Consider the following 12,842-nt stretch of genomic DNA (forward strand, 5'->3'; position numbering starts at 1 on the left):
CAAGTCGTCCAGTTACCTACTGTTATCAATAGGCAGCCTCTTACTCTTACAAAAAAACCAAAGAGATTTGATAATTTAGACTGTTTCCAAAGAGTCAAGCCTTACTTAGAGCATTTTCTGTGCACTGAATCACACTCGTCAATGCAAAACAGATTATCCGTCTCCGTGAAAATTCTTAACACAAATACGTCCTTAAACTTGACAAATGGAAGAGATGATTTAGTAGAGAAAAGCAGAGGGAATTGTAAAGTAAGCCACGTTCAAGTCATGAAAAGGCTCTGTATAAAGTACAACACACCAGGTAAACAGCACAAAGGTATCACAGAAGTGATGTCTTGAGAAAGAAGTCACAACATGATTTAATACAGGAGACAAACAACGCACACAAGCATTAGCAAGTCCAGAGGACAACCCTGATAGTTCACACCTCTTCTGCAGAATCCAACAACTGGCAACAAAACAGTCACATTTAAAACAGGCTGGACTACTCCAAGCAACTGAAGTTTAACCGATTCTCACCTCCCTGAATAACATTTTCTTTCCATCTGTTGTATGAATCACCTACAAAGAAGTTACAGTGTCCAGGCTTCCATCCTTAAGGCCTGGTTAAACAGGGAAGACTAAAATTAACATTCACCATTTTAACTAAAGTTTTTTACAGCACTACTAAGACTTCTCTTTTAATTAATTCTACAGGAGGCCTTTTCATGCAATTAAACAGGAGAGTGACTCACGAACAGGAAGGACAGCCCAAGTTGTAGCCTCTGGTTTAACTTACCCAGTCCATTCCATCAAGCCAGTTAAGCCTAACTTATTTTTATCTTTCTCCTGTCAAATTTACAGCAACAGCCAAAGTAGTCACGAGGGAGTGCACCATGAACAATGCTCCCTAGCTTCTCACCAGTTCCAGAGGAAGCAGTGACGTTTTGATAGTCGCCAGTAAAGTCCAAGAACAAAGAGTCCCACAGTTGCTCCATTATCCAAACAGCCCATCATGCATGTCTGAATGGTCAAAGCAATGAAATTTATAGGCAACATGCCATCTCTGTTACCTGCATTAGCTAGCTGAATTGAATACTGGCTCGTATCAGACCAAAATTTGAAAAACCCCAAAACAACAACAATAATGCATTTAGAAGGAAAGGAGCCAATACCACAGAATGAAAGATCATTGGAGAAGTGAAGACACCCATGGATCCAGGAAAAAAACATCCTACAAGAAATCAGCATTTTAGCAAGCGAAGTAGTAAGGACTCCTTACAGAAAATTAATTCCAAGTCTAAAAAGATGCATGGGAGAATGGTATTTCTTTGTAACTGCTTTAGTGATTTGTGACACTTTGCCCTGTTCTGATCTGTTTTTTAAACAAAATCTACATTCTGTTTAAAAAGCAAGCAAGATTTAAGAACAACTGTCCTTCTGGAGTTACTAAGTAAGAGCTAGTAATTTTCCAGCTTCCAAAGTTTTTTTAATTTTAATGTCTACCCACACAATACTTAGCAACAATGCAGGTGACCAATGAGAATTTCAGTTACAATAAACAACTATTCATCAAGATCTTTTGAATTTGATGAATTGGTTCTGTTGTTTACAACAGGCTACTTTGTCAATTTGGTACATAGCATCTAAACCCCTGAGCTCCTCAGACACGTCTAAAAACAAATGCCCAAATGCCACGTAAAGCTGATTTCTTAACAGCTCTATAAGAACTCAAGAAATACCTACCTAAACCAAGCTAGAAAATATGTTTTACATTACTGTGAAGATTTTTCACTTATAGAGAGCAGAGGCTGAGACTTCCTCACAGTATGGATACACTCCTACTCTTTCTTCCACACCTCCCATCTGAAGCAGGACAGTATTTTGCTGGTTTGTATCTCCTCAAACCATTCAGAGCACTTCACTGTGGCACAAAACCCAGCCTTGATTTCTGTGAGGTGTAATAGGACTTTTAAACTGTGAAACATCACAGAGATGATTGCTTCACTGGACGCATGGTCAGCTTTTTCAAGATTTCATTAGCACAACATTCACTTGTAAAGGCAGGGGAAATTTTTCTACTGAGCCTCCCAGACAACAGCTTACATTCAGAAACACGAGATTTGATTATCATTAGGCCTGCGTAACACCAGAACTACTAAGTCATAAAATAATGCTTATGCAACATGTCACTATTTCAGAATGTCACGTAAGCTAATGAAACTCACTTTCTACAATTTCTTTCAAATACAGTGGTCATTCATTTCGAAGTCTCTCCTTTGGTTGTTGCATCTTGGCATGGCATTCAAAAAAAAATGAAATGAAAGGCACAAAACAATTTTTTCTTGCCATACTTTGAGTACCAGATTCAACCGATACAAACACTGGATAAGGAAGCCTTAACACTTTCACTTGTTTGTACAGTTCTTAACATCAAACAGTAGCTGAAGGACTTCCATTCTAAACTGATAACAAAGGGGGGAAGGGGGGAACAACAAGCTGAAACAATGTGACTTACAAGAGAAGTCAGTCAACAGTACAGTTTTATTTCACTCACTTTTGAAGGACATTTTTATTGCAGTCACTGTAGTAAAACATGGAAGAGTTAGTCAAGTACAACTGCTATAAAAAGTGAAGAGTGCTAGGACAATATGAATAATGTTTACTCTAAAAACAAAGCACAGAGAAAGTTAAATGCTACTGAACACTAGGAGTGTTCCATAGAAGCTGGTTATTAATAAGGAGGTAATTAAAACCATCCCCCTTGGCATGAATTTCTATTAATTCACTTTTTTTATACCTTCCCTGAACCTCACTCCTTTTGCCCAAAAGACTGCTCTTAAATTTGAGCTGGAGACCAACACTGTCTGCCACAATTTATCAAAAAATAATTAGCTGCACGTCCCTGAAGACCTTCAATGCATAATAAATAGACAAGATCTCTGCTACCCTAGTAGATGTCTCCTTTCAAAACAGTAAGGAAGTTAAAAGTCGTAATTGAAAAACTTCCAATTTGCTCATCCTCTGAGCTGAAGCAATTGCTAGAAATTATTTCAGGATGAAGTTCTGAGAAGACCTTTAGAACCAGGCTACAAGCACTACTGCTACACCAGCTGATCAACCAGAATTTAATTACTAACAACAGGTTTAAAACCAACCATATCTCAACCTTTAGAGTTTATCCTGACAGGGTCTGATAAACACAGAAGCATCCTGAAAAATAACAACATTTGCAATGCCCAGATTTTACATTAAGATTAACAGCCTGCTTTTAAACAGTAGTTAATTAGATCATTCTAAAAACACCTATTAAACTGGCATAGTACAAGACCACCAGACTATCCTTGTTAAAACAAAAAACAAACTAAAGAAATGAGAAGCCACCTGCAAGATCTAGATTCTTCCAGATTAGGGCATTTCAGTTATTTCAGCTACTCCACACACTTTGTTTCTTCAGTTGTCTCGTAGCTGAAGCTACAGAAGTCTCAGATTAACATAAAATGCACTCCCCAAACTCCAAATATTTGTGCAATTGAGAAATAACACTTTATGTGAATGATTAAAAAAAGTGGTTTTGCAAGACTTTTTGCAAAAATGTCAGCAGTGAGAGGGATTTATACAGCAAGAAGAACATGTCACTTATGGCTATTTTAGTGACTTCATGGCTGGAATTAATAATTGTCAATAAACTGTCCAGTTTTTGTAATGCTAAACTCGGGACTCACCCCAGTATTACCTGACACACTCTCTTCTGTGTTCTTTGCCTCAAATTACATTGTAACCTCTGCCACAATCTATGTGAAGCAAATGAAAGATCTATTCCTTCTTTCAGCCACACTGACACTACTTTTCAGTTTAACTGCATATCCACCATTTCTTCTGTTGCAGAACAGGACAATTTGTATTCTTTGATCTGTCAAAACAGTCCTCTTCCCTTGCCTCCCCTCTCCTCCTCCCAACCTCCTGTCATATGAAGATAGTTTTCTCCATGTTCCTAATAATTCCTCTTTTTTTAACAGTGTAGCTAACATTGTACCAAATAGGTAAAGGCACACAATCAATTGAGAGAACCGTATTATTCTACAACACCTGGTCCTTATGATTCCCAAGATCCATTCCCTGTGCCTACTTAAAAAAAAAAAGAAAGAAAGAAAGAAAAAAAAGAAAAGAAAAAAAAAGAACCTACAACCCAGCATGCTGAGCAGAAGCTTTCATGTAAAAGTCTGCAAAGGTTGTCCAGGTCCTTTTTCTATGTGAATTAATGTTTGTCTTCAGATTTTCCAGATGTCAATGGCTGGTGCTCAGAGGATGCTGCTAATTAGGCAATACGACGTTTTTTTATATGCATAATGCAAGTGTCTTGCTCATATCAATTCAAGCTTGAGCCACCACAGCCAAGAGTACCTTCTCAAACACACCAGTAATACCTACTCACGAGTTATTCTGCCAGTCTTACCACAAACTATTGGAAGTCTGCATGCGTAAGAGTTCTTCAGTATGGTGCTGATGTAACTAACAAGCCATCTCTACCTGCCAGAAGTTGACCTAGACAACATGTAGCTGCCTCCCTTCTCAATGATTAGAAAGAAATCTCAAAGGAGGGACAGTGACACCCATCAACACTTGCACAAAACACACTCCTCTACAAATTTCCACATAGAACAGTGCACAACCAGCGCTGCTTCTGACAACATAAATTTGCAACAAATGATTTAGAAATCTTGGTATTTCTATCACAAAAGTCCCTTCCTTCTCCAGCTCATAGCACACAATATCTTGCCACTGTACAGTTGACAGGAAAATTATTTCCTCAAGCACTTTAATCAGAGTGTCTTTTTGTATCAGAAAAATCTATTTACAGTAAGCTGATAGGACTTTTGCACCTTCTTGCCCATTACGCATTTCCACAAATAAAAAAAACTCATTAGAAATCTGTTAGCCCTTTGAAATCTAATACTATTTCAACTTTTACCATACTGGTAACCATGAAAATGAAACTGATGCAAAAGATAATCATCAAGAGACACAATTACCGAGAAAAACAAGTGGTCGAACTAAGTGATGGGAACTGCACCTAACTCAGCATGCACTGTGGAATATCTCTGTACAGAAAGGAAAGTAACACAACAGAAGTAAATATTTGTGGTTTTCTTTCTCAGTTATGGTGAGTCCACAGACTTCAGACTGCATTACTGTAATATAGCCTACACAGAATCTTGAAGGTCACACTGAAATTTCAGCTGGTGCAGGATGTTTACATAATGATCTTTCACAACAGAAGCACATTATATCTTTATTCCTATATAATAAGTTTTGTATTCATTACCAAGTACAGTCCAAGGCATTAACTTCCAAATACAAATTCCCTATGGCTTATTTCTCATGAACTTTGAGTCAGAATTTTTTTTGCCTAACAGCCAATATTACTTGGGATGCTCCAGCAACCAGCTATCCGATGTATGGGGTACAGGAAGAATCACCACAAAACCACATATAGGATTTCACATGAAAAATGATTCAGTGAATCCACTGGGGAAGAAACTTAAACAATGAGCAGGCTTTGCAAAAAATTAAAAAGGTTTTATAAAGGGTCATCTGCTTAAAAGGTACATCAGAGCAGCTGCTGCATAGCTATTTTGAGATGTTTGGGAAGTCTGAGAGCCTGAATGAAGGTGAGTTCGTTCCTTCTAGTTCAGCTTTACGCTCCATACTGTTTGAAAACTACGACTCCACAAGTTCTTTCAAATGGATGAACCATTTTTGCCAGGTATTCAGCTTGTAAACCGTATGATTTCTTGGGTGGAGTTAAAAAAAAAAAAGGTGGTAATTATCCTTCATATTATTAAAATATTACAGAATGTGAAAGGTCTATTTCCAGAGTATCATGAAACAACATTTTATAGCACTGGTTAGTCCTGACATACAGACCCTAAATAAAATGGGACATCAGTCTTTACTATCATTACCAAAAGGTGACCACCATCAGCATCACTAGAGACCTCTGAACAACATATAAAGAAATTAAGCCAATATTTTAGCATACACTCACTGAATCTCAGCTCTTGCAATGCTTAATTCAACAAGACTGATAATGGTTTCCACCCAGATTGCTGGTGAATCACTGACAACATGGCAGAAGTTTCCGAAAGCAATCCTGTTAATTTCTGTTCATCTGCTTCAGCATGACCACTTTTATATAATAATATACATGTCCCAAGATGCCTGTAAATTAAACCCCAACATATTAATGTATGCAGTTTCTGGATTCATACATTCATCTGCTCATTGGACCATTCATTTTAAAAATCATCAGCATACAAAAATCTCATAAATTTCTAAAATATTTTGCTTTAAATTAAGCAAGCTTGGATACAAAGCTGCCAAAAAAACCCAACTAACCACCAGAAAACATACAAGTAACTTCCCACTCACCTCCACTTAAGGGTACTGCTGCTCAAAAGCGATTGACAAGCACACCACTCAAGCCTCTGGTTGTCAAAACAGACTGCACCGATGATACCTGTGTTTCTACATTTTCCTCAAAGCAGCCTGTCAAGCTGTCTGCTTTGACAGAACCTCTTGTAGGCCAGGAAAGTAAAGCAACAAGCTATTGCGAGGAAAAGAAAAGGTTCCTAACCAGTAACAGCTGCTTCTATATGTTAGTGGAAACCATAATTTCATATGAACGTTGTGTGTTAATGGACTGAAGCAAGCTGCGGTGCTACTGGTGAAGCTTAGAAACCACCAATAAGGTACACACTCCTCCTAGGAACGCTGGGTTATTTATACAACTATGAAGTCTCTTCCTAGAATCATTCACTTCAAACATGGAAATACTGACATTTGTAGTTGATAAGATTCATGCCCTCCACATCCTTATAAGCCTGAAGGGGGTAAAAAAGTTAGGTTTAGGAATACATTAGTTTCTGCTTCATAGTATTGCTGTGTTGACAGCTCTATAGCTATATGACACGAATAAATACTAAATGCTGAATTTAACAACTGCATGTCTCTTCCAAGCAGTCATTAGAAGATAGCATTGCTAAGCCAGTTACAATGATTAAAGCAGGTCTGCAACAGTCCAGGTGACTTTGAACTTTGTAATTATTTTTGTAATTAATTTTTTTTTCCTCACTTCAGCCATTTTCAGAATAGTAAAAACACACAGAAAACAGCAGCTACCACCGGAGGGACAGATTTTTCATTCATACTTAAGCGAAATAGATGGAAAATAATAAAAATAGTAAGAGCTACTCTGAGAAAAAAGGCACACATACATGCGCAGAAAATTAAATATTCTCAGTTCCTAGGAAAACCCGTATCAGTTCTCCGTTTCAAAACGGCACAAGGCCTCACAATGGCTTTTGAGGACAAAAACTAGCACCAAGACATTCCCAACCACCGAAACACATTAAATAGCAGCTACACCAACACCGCACTCCCGGATAAAAACCCTACCCATCCTCACCCTGCTAATCCAACAGCTAAACCAACGAACTCCAGAGTGAGAAACTAGTGAAAGTAAGCGGAGTTTCTGTTTGGTTTTATCACGGTTTCTCCCCGGGCAGAGGGAGGCCGGGGGACACCTCGCTCTTCCCTCAGGCGCCACAGACAAAAGAGCGACAGCCCGGGGCGGGGGCGTGCGCCCACCCGGCCGCGAGCAGCGCGGGACTCTGGCCTTACCGCCGCCCCCGCTTCTAACCGGGCCGAGGGCGACAAGGCGGGAGGGGGGGCGAAGTTTTCTCTTCTCTCCAGGCGCGCAGAGCCGCTGGGAAAACAACAGCAGGCGCAGGCCACACACAAAAGCCGCCTGTCCCTTCGCCGCCGTAGCCTGAGGCGATGCTGCCTCTCCCCACCCCCCAGCCCGGTCCCTGCCCTCCCCACCCCCTCCGCCTCTCCCGCACCGGGGATGGCGGCCTCCGCAGCTCGCTCCCTCCCTCCCTGCCCGGGGCGCTCAGAAATCGAGCCTGGTAGAAGCCTGAGGCCTAGCGAGGCAGGCAGCAGAAGAGGCCCCACAGGCAAGCACACCGTCTGCCCCTCCGTCACGCTTCCCCGGGAAGGGAAGGCAGAGCCCTCTCTCCCCCGCCGGCGCCCCTGAGGACAGCCCCATTGTTCCCCACACCCCAGGCTCTGCGCTCCCCGCAGCGGCACCCGGCAGCGGAGCATAAAGAAGACGGCGCACTCACCACACGGGCCGGGCTCCCGGCAGCGGCCACCGACCCCCTCAGCTACGACACACGGGGGTGGCCGCAGTGCCCTGCTGCTCCAGCACCCGCAGGCTCCGGGGTCCCCCCACCGCCATCGCCTGCCGCCTTTCTACCGCCGCCACTGCAGCAGCGGCCATCTTGTGCGTCGGCAGCCTCGCCTGCCTGCCTGCCTCCCTGCACCGCCTCGCCGATGCCGCCCGCCCCTTCCTGCGCCCGCCCCCCGCCGCCAAGCGGGGCGGGACCGGGCAAAAAAGCCGAGTCACGGGCCGGGTACGGCGGGGGCCGCGCTCTGGCCGGGGATGCTGTCCCCCGTCGGCTGCTCTCCATTCCCATCTGGGACGGTGGCTGCTCCCCGCTGCCCGCCCTCGCTGTTCGGGTGGGTTGTTCGCTGCCTCACCTCCTCTCGTTAGCTGTAAGGGCGGCCGCAGCCAGGCCACGGGGTCGAGGTTGTGGCTGTGCATACGACAAGCGTAGGCTGAGAAGGTCTCCGTGTGTTGACAGCCTCCCGAAGTCCCCAGCCCGCCATTTTCTCTCCCTCAAGTGCCCACGGCAGGGTGGGAGCCTTCTCTGTTCGCTGTACACTGCGGTTCCCCCCTTCTTCCCCGCTGTGGTTGCCTCATGCCATCGAACCTTAGAGCTTGGGGTTGTTTTATTTTATTGCTTAGAGAGGGAAAAGAAAATACAAAGGTTGTTCTCCCTTCAGGTGGCTGGGCAGGCCAAAACCCTGCGGCTTTGCCCACCGGATCCCTGGGAAGGCACAGAGTTGGGCTTGCTGCTGGAGAAGGTTACCTCATAGCTTGCTTTGCTGCAGGACACATTTAATTCATCCTCAGTCTCAACCAACACCTCAGGTAAGATGTGCTGGGGCTCCTTTGATCACACAGTACCTGAAGTACAGCTGGGCTACTGAAGAAGTTTTAAAATGAAGTTATAAAATACAAGTATTTGTAATGGCTTGCAGCATTTAGTTAGCACGTACACTGACTGATACTTGTAAAACATTAGGTGAGCTAATTAAACATCAGGATATTTGAAGGTAACATCAAATTGATTCCTATTTTATGGGGACAGGAACTCTGGTGTAAAATACTAATGGATTTATCCAAATTTATTTCCCAATTTAAGAACCAAGACGGCGTTTGGTGGTCTTGTCCTATTCCCCAGGTATTTTATCATGCATATGCCCAGCTGGAGGCTCTGCGGGGTCTCTGTATGGGATGCTGTGTATGGGAGCGCTGCATTTCTGAAGGCTTTATAGTGCTGCGAGCAGCACGCGCTGCATTGTCAGTTCAACATCTGAACTGCAGAGGACTACATGACCTTGAGACAATTAAAACAGGGCCATGTCGGGTCAGAAGTAACCAGGCCCAGAGCCAGGCTACTTGAGGCAACCTGCAAAAGGAAGCTGGGTCATGTCATGCAGACGGACCCATGGAAACAAATCACGGAGCTAGACTCTTAGACTGGAGGGAAAAACTACATAGGGTGAGGTTAATCTTTAGCTCTCGTTTCTGACTCTTGTATTGATTGTAGACAGATTTTCATGTTAACTTTGCAATAAGTGTGGCCATAGTAGCTTAATGTGTAACTTCTATCGTTTTGCTAAAGACATTTTCTCTACTATTTGGTCTTTTCCACCAAAACTTTTAAGCTTAATGCTTACTGAGGATCAGTGCTTGAATAAAACAGTGCTAAAAACAGCTATTAAATTAATTTCTGAGAACAGGGTTTTCTTGCCCTATTCACGGGCATTTGGGATCTCATGAACTCAGAAGACTAAGACATTTACAAAGACCACCTTTAACATAGTGGGAGCCTTAATACAAGTTACAAAAGAAGTGGAAATTGGGAAATTTAACATGGAAGTGTGGTTCTTAAGCATTATGGTTGTTTTGTCGTTATTTCAAAGAGATTTGCAGGAAAGATTTCAGTCTACCAACAGAAGTCTAAACCAATCAATGTTTGTAAGCATCAGAATCCTTCGTACCATCAATACACAGTTAAATACCTGAATGAATGATTTAATCAAGAATGTCATAGCTAGCCAGATTCGGAAGTTGGGGATGATTACAGATTAGTACAGTATTATATTTTTATCATTATATTGGCATTGTAATACTTCCTGCAATGCCCCCGTGAAACATTAATACCACTTGTTCTTAATGACTGTATAAATTATGCAACAGTTTTTGTCCTGAAGCACAGTCTTTTATATAACCAATTGGCAAATTGCAGCATAATTTGTTTAAAAAAATTTTTTTTAAAAGTGAATCATTATACGCCTATCTAATTAGTCCTCTCTCTTGGAAATGAACTACTAAGCAATATCTCTGCATGTTATTCTAGGTCAATTTAAATACTGTCTTCATCCCATTACTCTAACCCAAAACTGTACATACCACATAAAATTTTCAATGAGCAATTGCCATCTTTTGCAGACTCCTCTCCTAAATGTTACACTAGAAATGTGAACCTTATTGAAATTATTAGTATCCCATTCAGGTGCAGAAGACGGCACTAGGAGCTAAAATGTTAGGTATTCTTTGCGACCTTTGTTGCAAAGTCGCAGAAACTAGAAATGGTGAAGGTCTGAGGACATCCTGTTACTTTCTAGTTTCTAGCAAGTGACTGTACACCACACATCATTCTGATGTTTTGTTTAGTCTGGTTTTTAATACTTCAGTCTGGAGACTTCTACCTAGTCCTAATACTTAGTTCCTGTATATGGTTCCTATATTGCGGAAAGGTTTTCATTTTCAGGTAGGGTGTGTTTTCCCTCAGCATTTCATTCTGTTACCAGTATTTACTGGCTAACAACAATATTCAGTGTTATGACATAGTTTACCACAGTACTGCATTGTTTAAATTTAAGGAAGTGGCATCTGAAATAACCTATGGTTCTTATAAAGTAGCATTGCAAAGATGAGTACTGTAAGTCTCAAAACCCCTTTTAGACCTCCAGCAGAGTAACACTCCTCTAATTCTTTATTCTGGATTTTAAAAGTTCAGATATTTTAGATGAGCTTTTTCTCTCTTTGGGACCTGGACCCACTAGATACCTAGATTATTTTAAAATGTTCTCCAGTTATGCAGCATTTTTCTTGCATGACACACTGCTTTAGCATATGAAACACACAACAGTGTTTGCTTTTAGGATTACTGTTTTCATATTTCATTTCAGCTCATTATTAAATCTGCTGTAATTTATCTCCACTTGTTCACATTGTTCTTTTATGTCTTTAAACCCCCACAATAATTAGGTTTGATTCTACAATATATCATCTCAATTTCCCATTCCCTTTTCTTTTTTTCCTTCCAAAAGGGGATAATATGTAGGCATGGTTCTAGGATTTGAGATTTGTGGCCACCCTAGTAACATTCCTCAGTTTATACATTAGAAATTAATCCCCATATTAGCCTGTATGACTGAAAGAAATAGCTAAAATACCAGTGTAACTGTCAAATGGTATCATCTCATGATTCAATTTTTACATTACTTTTTCCATATAAAACTGATATAAACCTGTGGTAGCACAATAGCTGTCTTCATAAAAAGAAAGATACTTTTTTTTTAATGGGTTGGTCATATTTCAGTTTTCTATTTTAGTTATCTATTTGACCTGTAAAGCTGATAATAATGGAAAATTTCTCATTTTGAAACCTGTGATATCAGAATGAAAGGCAAGAATTAAATATTTTTCCAGCTGGCTGCAAGCATGTAAAAAAGGTCCTCGTTATTTCAAACAGCCAAGATTCTTGCATGTATCTTATAAACCAACAGATAACAAAAAAGAAAACCCTTAGCACTTTTGTGTGCTTGACTGTCACGTTAAGAAAACTGAAAATTCCTACACTTTTATAAAATTCCACTGACAAAAGCAGAAGACTGAAGCATACCCACCCAATGTAATCATAGAAAAAACCACCCCAGTACTCTTTAATGAGTATGCTGAATATCATCCAAGCCCATGTAATTCAGATGCAACTTTTAGAACTAGTTATATATGCTTATTTTAAACTAATAAGAGAATGATAGCGGAGTGGAAGGACGTGCTCAGTATCTTGACTATAACACAGGAAGTTTAGATTTCCTTTTGTTGATGCAGAAGGCTCAGACACAATTTAAACGACCAATGTGATCAAGTTAGTGCCACTTTATTAAGGGATACACAGCAATTTATACACTAGCACAAAGCACACACATTGCTTCTAGATCGCTAATAGGCTAAAGCTGCTTGTCTATTCACTCTTCTGCACTCTATGATTGGTCATGGTGTGGTATCCATGCTCCTCGCCTACATTCTGTTTCGACATTCTATTTTCTTATTTTTCCGTCCAACTTCTTTATCTCTTTCCTATGTATGCAGTTCCTTAATAGTCCAGCTTTCTTATCTCTCTGCCAGTACACGATTTCTTTGTCTCTCTTGGCCTTGCATATGTCCTTCACAACAGCTGCAGCTTGTTACAGCTTCGGCCTGCTCGGTCTGCTATTACAACAAAGTTACTTGGTTTGGATTGCTCGTAATATGCCCATTTTCTTCCAGCCACTCCACATCCTTTATACAAGAGAAGCCCGAATGATCTAAAGGAATGTGAAGTGCGTAAGTGTAAAATTAATATTCCTCCATGAATGCTTCTCTCTCAGCCATTCAGTTT

General features: G+C 41.0%; 1 protein-coding gene across 10 annotated transcripts in view; it reads right to left on the reverse strand.

Annotated features, from left to right (window-relative positions):
* Window positions 1–8,330, reverse strand: part of RC3H1 (ring finger and CCCH-type domains 1) — a 66,068-nt gene extending 57,738 nt beyond the window's left edge. For 4 of the 10 annotated variants that reach the window (XM_055724779.1, XM_055724776.1, XM_055724783.1 and 1 more), the window contains exon 1: window positions 8,166–8,328. The gene's annotated coding sequence lies outside the window, so the exon portion shown is untranslated. Of the gene's footprint in view, window positions 1–8,165 lie in introns of all 10 variants that reach the window. The other 6 variants (XM_055724781.1, XM_055724778.1, XM_055724773.1 and 3 more) reach the window with 3 other exon arrangements.
* Window positions 8,331–12,842: the final 4,512 nt, after the last annotated feature.

The sequence above is a fragment of the Falco cherrug genome, chromosome 12, assembly GCF_023634085.1.
Source record: "Falco cherrug isolate bFalChe1 chromosome 12, bFalChe1.pri, whole genome shotgun sequence".
NCBI classification, from domain to species: domain Eukaryota; kingdom Metazoa; phylum Chordata; class Aves; order Falconiformes; family Falconidae; genus Falco; species Falco cherrug.